The sequence below is a fragment of the Pholis gunnellus genome, assembly GCF_910591455.1.
Source record: "Pholis gunnellus genome assembly, chromosome: 4".
Classification (NCBI taxonomy): domain Eukaryota; kingdom Metazoa; phylum Chordata; class Actinopteri; order Perciformes; family Pholidae; genus Pholis; species Pholis gunnellus.
In genome coordinates this window covers 13,027,883-13,036,879 of record NC_136530.1, presented here as the reverse complement: position 1 = coordinate 13,036,879, position 8,997 = coordinate 13,027,883, and the positions used below count along the sequence as shown (strand labels likewise).

The 8,997-nt window shown below is 42.7% G+C and overlaps 1 protein-coding gene across 1 annotated transcript in view; it reads left to right on the top strand.

Annotated features, from left to right (window-relative positions):
• Positions 1 to 947: 947 nt before the first annotated feature.
• The window catches only part of ptprsa (protein tyrosine phosphatase receptor type Sa), a 219,463-nt gene continuing 211,413 nt past the window's right edge, over positions 948 to 8,997 (top strand). The window contains exon 1 of the mRNA XM_079158092.1: positions 948 to 1,038. The gene's annotated coding sequence lies outside the window, so the exon portion shown is untranslated. The remainder of the gene's footprint in view (positions 1,039 to 8,997) is intronic.

The window sequence follows — 8,997 nt, the reverse complement described above, 5'->3', positions numbered from 1 at the left end:
ACTAATCCAATTCATCCACAGTCCCATAGAAAACAGTTGCATTTCCAAAATGAATCCCTCTTGAAACAAGATCAAATGAGTTGTTAAAGCACTCTTTTATTTGCAGTCTAGTATGTGATACACACAATGAACCTCACTCATAACTGTGACAAGAAGACGGTGTGCTTTATCTTTAAGATGTGCCGGCTGCACCAGGGCGGGGGAGGCTGCGTTGTAGCAATGCGCGGTGTGCATTGGTCTGTTTCATGCTACCTTACCTCCCCTCTTATCCCGGGTAAAGCCAGACTGACGATGCTACTGGACGGTACCTTCAGTGAGGCGTGGGGGAACGGCATGACTTCATCACGTCATGTGGAGCACTGCAAAACATATCCTCAAAAGCAAGTTTATACAGCCGTGTGTTTCAGCTTCAAACCTAATTTGAACGCATGCGGAAAAAAAGTGTTTCCAGTGCTCAACAAACAAATGACCGATTTTTCTGATAAATTATTCCGTGGTTATTTTTAATTCTGGAAACATTCAATGAGATGTTTTCATCCCAGCGAGTTAATGTAACATTCGCCAAATCAAGATTTTAACATTCAGAGCTAAATTAATGTTTTGTCTTTTTTCAATGATGTTGAAACAACGTGTCATAACGAAAGAGGGGGGAAGTGAGAAGAGAGGGGAGAGAAGATGGAGAGAGCCGTGAGTTGAGGGGAGGCTGGAGAGGGAGGGCTGGACGCATGACATCATTCCCTCAGCTTCCCTGCGCGTACAGAGCTCTGGTTTCTCCAAGTGCGCACGGCGGCTGCTGCTGAGGGAGCGACTCCTCCTGCCGTACCCAGACGCGTCCTGAGCGAACTGCGCTCTTGGGGTGGATATTAAAAACATTTATTTAACCCGAAAGAGGAACCCGTGAAGTGCTCCTCACTGGACCTGCCGCAGGAAAGCACACATTCAATACAAACCCGGGGATTATTGCTTGTTTTAATAAGGAAGATGTGAGGGTTTATAAGCTGAGAAGAAAGAAAGAAGAACTCCGAGGCTGACAAAAAGGTAGGCATACTTCCCTGTCTCTCTTTTTACCCTGACTCAGCCCAGCTACTTTTGTCTGCCGGGTTTGTTTTTTATACAAGAGCTGGGAATTTGAATCACGGCTTTGTCATTTTCTAAACGCTGGAACCAAAAAAATAGGCATGCGGGGTAGGCTATTTGGAGCGCGCGAGCTGTGCGTCCTTCTGCCGTCTTAACACCCGCGCAGAGACGCAAGTGCCCAAAGAGGAGCATCATTTCAGAATACTGCAAAGAGGCTCGTATGAGCTGGTGCGGAGCGTTGCGGAGGGGAGGGATGCTCGATAGTCCCGGACTCAGCGGGAGACCCGACTCTGCCACCGCAAAGCTGCTGCTGCTGGAGAGCAGAGAATATCTGCCGCTTGAGTAATATCCATCATTCTGAACGACGGTCGTAACAAGCACGGATTCCCTTTCATTCCACCACTGAGAGTTCATTATAATTTCAATCTCCCAAATAAAAAGAAAACACGGATGGTTCAGCAGACACAACAACGAATATTCTCAAGAATCTATCCTACACTTGTATGCGCTTTATGGCTCTGGAGCATAACGCATATTTGTGAATCATCCTTTTTTTTCGGGCGGAGGTGTGTGTCTGTGTGTGCGCGCGCGCGCGCGTGTGTGTGTGTGTGTGTGTGTGTGTGTGTGTGTGTGTGTGTGTGTGTGCAGGGGTTGGAGGGGGGGGGGGGGGGGGGGGGGGGGGGTGCTCCATCTAACAAGTGCATCTCCACAGGGGGGTGCTTCATTAGCCAAGTCAACCGCTAGAAGCTTTGCATTAGAATCCAGTGATATGAACATGCCAGCAGATCATGAGACATTCAGGTCTTACAGGCATCAATCGGAAATGCAATTTTTGATATTTCATCTCTCTCCCTCTCTCTCCCTCCCTGCCTCTATTTTATTGACGCGATGTCAAAACCAAGGTATAGCCTACATGTTGGACTTTTGAGACTACTGTAGTGTCGGTCTACACCACTGGACCGTGTTTGCGCATCACGTTTTCTTTTCAATGGCGTGTAAAGGAGTTGGGCATAATTCGATGTGCGCAACCCGGGCTTTCCACAGCCACCGAGGTGGAGTCAGCACGGCTATGACACTGACTTTTTCTAAGTGCTGGTGATGCCCTTGTTGAATGCTGGACACTCCGACTTCAATGAAGACCCTGTTGTATTTGTAAAATATTTGATGTTGCTTTATGTTGAATGAGGATTATAAATAGTCAAGAATATCTCAGTTTCAAACTTTCAAATTGGTCATCGTTTTAAAAGAGTTCTGCTTTTGTTGTCTTCATTGTTTGATCCCCTTTTCATGACGGTTCCTCGAAATTACGCACACGATCTGCTGCCACATAATTGATAAGGCTGCATTTTACAACATAATGATACATATTTAGAAAATGTAGAAGAGCCCTATGTGTTACCATTATTTCTCTCTATTGTTTTGCATTTCACATCATCCGGACGTATATTAAAGCATTAGAGAAGATTCCGAATATGAGCTCATTTTCATTTGGAGGTATACGTGTTGAAACGTTTGCTACTGAACAATCTTGTCTATTTTTTCCAGAAGTTGTGCATTTTCCATCTTGTTCCGTCTCCTGTTTCGATCGCAACGAGCGCATCCTGCGTTCTGCAAAGCTCATAAAAGCCAAAGGAGAGAACAATATCTCGCCAGCGCCCGGGTTGTTAAAAGAAAATGGCTTTATTCATTTTTCTTTGTACCCGTGGTAACTTAGTTATAGCTTTTTTATGGTGCCTGGAAATGGCTTAGAGGCTTGCAGTGCAATGTAATGTAATCAAATTTATGATGTTGCTGTGTATTACAATTCCCTGTTATGCTCTGTCACATGAGAAATTTGGAGCCACTCCCCCACCCCCCGACACACAGACACACACACACACACACACACACAAACACATAAAACACACACATAAACACACACATACAGCAGAATGCCCAGGAGCATCAGAGCAAGGCAGGTAACATCCGCCTTTGGATTTGTATGAGAGGGAGCACACAACACTCGCTTGCACCCAACCTCTCTGGAAATCGTCCACAGTCCTTTCTAAATCATATTCAGACATATGCCACCACAGATTTATTCTGGCAACCAATCATATGCTTCTTGAGTTTTTCCCTTTCCATATTTCATGCACATTTTCTTTTTTGAATAACAGTAAAGTTTTTCCTCATGCAAGGAAGACATTAACATATGTGGAGCTGAACCACAGTGATTAAAGAAATGATGTAATGCATGAGTTGGTGTAACACACAAAGACACACATTTGCATTCGCTTTCTGCTTGTCTTTGTGATGTCAAATGTGTTTCTGCATGACAGCCTCCGTGATATTTTAGGCTATTTGTAAGATGTTATTATTTCAGTTTAGATTATAATTCGTATCCCCAATTCAGCACGAATGTGTCTGTATGCTACAGTCCTCCCCCTGATAATAAGGAGGTTCGTTGTACAGGACAGCTTAAGTTAACTTTGATGAAATAGCTAATCAAAGAAACCCTACCTTGAAGATACCCTGTTTTTTTCTCTCTCCCCTTTTTCCTATCATTGATTTTCATACATATGACACTGCACTAGGTCTCAAAAAAATTACGAAAGATTTAAATGACTAAACTCTCATTGTGAAGCCTATTCATTTTTAGAGTGCACAGCGTCACCTTTTAGTGAGGTGGCTCTTGGTAGAGGCGGCAGGTTAGCTTTTCACTGTGTCCACCTCCTAACTTGACATCAATCAACCAGCCTCTCTGTATGTATGAGATGGGTGATTGGATGGCATGCCCAAGCATCCGTTGTTTTCTCCTGCAGAAATGCACTTCAATCATGCTCACCTGTCACCAGCCGGGCAGTAAAGATTCAGGCATGTGAGAAAGGCTCGACACACATCGCAAATGCAAATAGTGAGAGACATGAACCTGCTCACACACATATACTTTTTTATATTTAAAAGATGAGCATTAAGTCACATTCCGCAGTCTCATTACAGGCTACCAAGCCCAAGTGTGTGGCCGTGTCATTAATGCAGTGGAAATGGAAGCAGATGCGGATAGCTGGCAGAGCTGTTTAAGGGAGCCCAAACATGTAAAGCAAGAGGCAGAAAAGAGGGAGAGAAGAACATCTTTAATCATAAGCAAACTTTATGGTGAGCTTCGCCCATGTGCACTGCGGCAGTCTAATTACCCGGATAGTGCTTGTTAGTTGTCACCTCCAGACAAACAGCGGGCTATTTTTTTTTCTCTCATGTTTTTGCCCCCCCGCCTTTGGCAGAATTTGAAATTCAAAGTAACAAAATGTTAATTTCAGAGTATGCCATTTCATCCCATCCTCACCTCCACTAAAGTCATTTGTTATTCAAGCATATCAACAGTCAGGGTAAATAAAACAAGTATAAGATTGACATCTATAACCAAAACTCCAGTGGTTGCCACCACAGAGTTCATTTAGAGTGCGTTAAAATGATTAAAAATGAAAAGCAAAGTAGGGGTTGTATAATGTGACAAAGCCTTTTTGTACTCAGCCTTCTGTCCAACAGTGCCATATTGTACAGTACATCTTGTCAGGAAGCATATGGATCGCAAATCCATATGCAAATGAGTGCTGGAATATTCTAACAGCAGAGAAAGAAACTGTCCTTGCATCTTTTGAACACTGCTTTGTCACTTCAAATGGCTAAGATATAAGCTCTTTAGAGGAAGTCTTGACTGCCAGAATGAGGGCAAAAATGCACTATTCACAAGTTTTTTTTATGAACATTCTGACCTGGTTTAAGCGCACCGTGGAACTTGACACTTTAATGGCTTTGATGTGTACAAATTTCCCTGCTACACGTCCAACATGTCGGAAAGGGAAAAGCGGGATGGGCGATCTCAGAGCAAAGCAAGATTTCTCTTCCATTCCCTGGAAGGAGAGGAAGACCACTCACTTGTGAGGGATCGGACCCCTCTCTCCCTGTCAACCAACTTAAGCTTCATTTTAAAGCAATATTCCATAAAGAAATGTCTATTCACGTCTGCCAGCCACAATCCCAATCAAAACAATTCGAAAGGATGAAAGTGGCAGGAAGAAGTACACCTTTATTTTCTGTGTGGAAGGTTTCAGTGGGTTGTTTTCACAGTAATCACAAAAGTGTATATATTGTAGGAAAAATGTAACCTTGTCAGAGTTAAATTGAACTGGTGCGAGGCACACATTATAATCACTGAGAAAGTCTTAGTTCAGGTTAAAGCAGCATGTTAAGAGTACAAAGGCTCTTTTCTCAAGGATAATTGCATTTGTAATGTGTGTTTAGACAACCTGAAAATATAGGGGGCATATCAGTCAAAAGGGTCAACTATGGGGAAAACTGTAATTTGTGCAATATGTCCATTTCTTATATAATACATTTTTCATGTGAAAGAAAATATGGAAGCAGAAAAAAAAAATGATTTCACTTGATACCAATGGTAAATTGTGTGGTAAATATAAACTGAAATATATATTTCTTAAAGAATGTGTCGCTTGTGTTTTTTTAATGCTTAGAACAGGGGTTTTCCAAGTCTGACTTTGCAGGCACCCCTCAGACAAAATTGCGACAACTGCACCCAAAAACAACCCTCTGGTCTATTTACAAAATATAACATGAATTGTTAATATAACTTTATTATGAATGGACTTTGTCACATCTATTACTTTTCTTTCTTAAATATTTTGAATAATCAGTAGTTTTGGTATTACTAATAATGCTTTGGGAGATGAACACAGGGAGTACAATGTTGCTGTGGAGTTAGGGTCAAGAGTCATTAGCTGTGGGCGACAACTTTTTTTTGTTTATAATTTGGCAAATTGGCACCATTAAACGTATTTTTGTATAAGCTGTTCCGGTTTGCAGTTCACCCATGGATGTACAGGCAAGGATAGCTAAATTACTTTGATGACTGAATACAACTTAAAAACAGTGATTTCCATGGAAGATCTGGAATTACAAAGAAAGTCTTTTTGTGTGGATTTATGGACATTTATTCGCAATGAACCTCGGATGTAATGGTCCTCGGATAATGTAAGTCACGCTTTCTCTAAAAATATCTGTATCGTGTATGTGTGACTAGATTTAAGTATGAATTTTGATGCAAATTGCACAATTTGGGCATTACGGGCTATTTTAGCAGCTAAAGTTACGTTGCTGCACAAGATATTGCATGAAGTGAAACGTTAACTAAGCCTCCGTGCCTCATACAGCATATGACTACCCCAAACCCGCTACTCACAGTTTGAAAACCTCTGGTCTCTGAAGATATTCGTCAGTGTGTAACGTTAACGTTAACCGCCTTGAACTGGTATTGGGCATCCAAACATTGTGTTTCGGCTACTGCAGCCGTATGCATTGTTGCTGCACAAAGAAATACTGAAGAAAATATTCCCATTCCCAAATATTCCCATTCTCTGTAACTACAGTGAATGGCTTGGTAACTAGTTGATCTTGCGACTCTGTGTGTTACTGCATGCTTTGGAGCTCAACATAAATTAAAAATGTGTTGCTGTAGCATTGCAAATGATGACTCATTATGATGATACAGGTTATGCATGAGGTAGAATTTTTGTTGAAGTGCCTTTACATTTTGGAATAGCACCACACCCTTCTCTTTATAACTACTTGGAGCCAGTAGGTCTGAATAACTAACAAGCTGTCCGTGTTTGCCAGCTTGGCAGGAAAGCAGACAATTAAGAAACCTCTCTCCGAATGAGATAGATGTAAATCTCCGCAGGGAGAGAAGCTTACAGAGGGTTATTCACCACTGCAGCCACCACACGCCCCCGAGGGTCGTTACTCCTGAAGGTCGCGGTAGTGTTTCACCTCCCACTCTTTTTTTTTTGCCCATGACAACTCCAGCGGGAATTGCCGGATGTTTCCCGCCATTCCCCATACTGGTGAGTGGCTGCTGACGGTGGGGGTCTGAGCGGATGATGCATCTCGACAATGGCTGGAATAACAAAATGCTGTCTGGCCCGTTTACTACTAGCCTGCATCATAGTCAAAGGCATCATAAAGAATGAATGATTCATACACTCCCTGGGATGGTCCGTTATGTTTAATTCAGAACCGTACTGTAACTGTACCGTCGGCCATGGTCCTCTTGTGGCATGACGGGGTCTTCACCGGGAGTGGGTGGATAGTGCAGACGGCGAGAAGGAAGGGGTGTGGAGAATGTCACGCTAGAGCAGGACAGAATTAAGACAGAGAGAGAAGAGCATTGGCGGTGGCCTTGTACGTTTCATCTGCAGGCCCTAATAAAACCCTCACAGGCCAGCATTGATCTCTCCCAGAATAATCCATTTAGACTGAGCGTGCCTGGCCATGTGGGGCCTCTTCAATTATTTATGGCAGAATGCTGCGCAAGCTTCCGTTGGGATGCAACAATGTGCCCTGGGAAACCTGTGAACAAGGGAGACACAGAGGGTGGAAAAGGAGACATGGCAGATGGAAGGAGAGGACTGGTTGGAGAGAGGTGTGAGGTGGGACAGAGGAAGGGAAGGAGAGGTGGGGTAAGGAGGAAATGGAAGGCAGGTGAATTACACTGAGGGATGCAGGGGAGAGGTAGTTGAGAACAAAGTGGTAGAGGGGACAGATACAAAAGGGAAAAAAGAGAGGGAGAGAGGAAAGTGAGGAGAGGGGGGATGGGAAACATGGGATGTACATGCAGTGCTGTGGAGATGGATGCAATAATGGGAATTGAGAGTTATGATGAAAAGGGATGACTGACAAGTTTAGGAAGAGCTGAAACAAACCCAGATCAGAAGGAGGAATTAATGAAAGAATGCAAAGACGGGCTGTGTGGTCATGTAGAGATATCAGGATGAAGAAAAAAAAACAATAAGATATGGATGAGGGAGAGAAGAAGAGGAATGATTGGATGAAATCGAGAGGGAAAGTTGGAGGAAATAAGAGAAATGAAAGAAAAAAGAGACACACTATAAGGGATCTAAGGAAAAGAGTGTAGGAACAGAGGAAAAGGTAGGTGAAGGAGGAAAGGGAGGAAGGGAAGGACTGATTAGCTAGAAGAGGTCAGGAAGCATGACAGGAAACAAGGTGGAATTATAGATGAGACAAAGAGGAAGAGATGATTGGAATTGAGGCAGGAATAGATAGGAAGTGGGTGGAGAATGGGACCTTTTTAAAGCAAGTGATGAACAGCTATTGATCACGTCGGAGTTATGGTTGCTATTGTGCTAAGTGGAGACATGTCAGCTTCACTGTCATAGTCGATCATTATTTCGGCTACACCCACCTTTTAATGCTACACTTAAAAAAAACACACACAAAAATTAGAGTCTGTCTTGTGTGCAGCGTTATATTTTGTTGGACAAAAATCAAAGAAATTCTTCTATTGTGGTCAGAGAGTTTTCTTTTCTGGAGAATGAGCAACAGTGCTTGTAAAGCAAGTCGTTCCACCTGTTTCAAGATGACACAATACACAAGATGATTTGGACAAGATGATTCATCCCATTGGCAAATTCCTTTCATAGTTTGAAGGCTGAATGTTTTTTTTATTGTTTTTTTGCAGCATACTGACGCTGTATGCTCAGAGCTACGTATCATAAACTTCCCTCTGTTTGCCTGGTCCCTAGTCTGCTATTAGCAGATTCCCCCAGCATCCATTATCAAGCTCTCCTCCCATTGCTGTATTTCCCAGCACCCTATTAGTTTTTCACCCATTGCTTGCTGCTGAAGAGGATTTTTGATTCAGTGGAATTGAAATTTCCTTTTGTAGGGTTCACTAATTACGTCTGGCACATTTAAAGAGGGTATACCCTTATTCACAAGGGCTCTAACCCTTGTGACCTCTCTAAAGCTTTTGCTGCAACATAAGAGGACATTTTAGTCAAATATCCATAATTTGGACATGTGCTTTTCTACCTCATGCAGTAACAGCCATTGTACAAGTACCTCTTT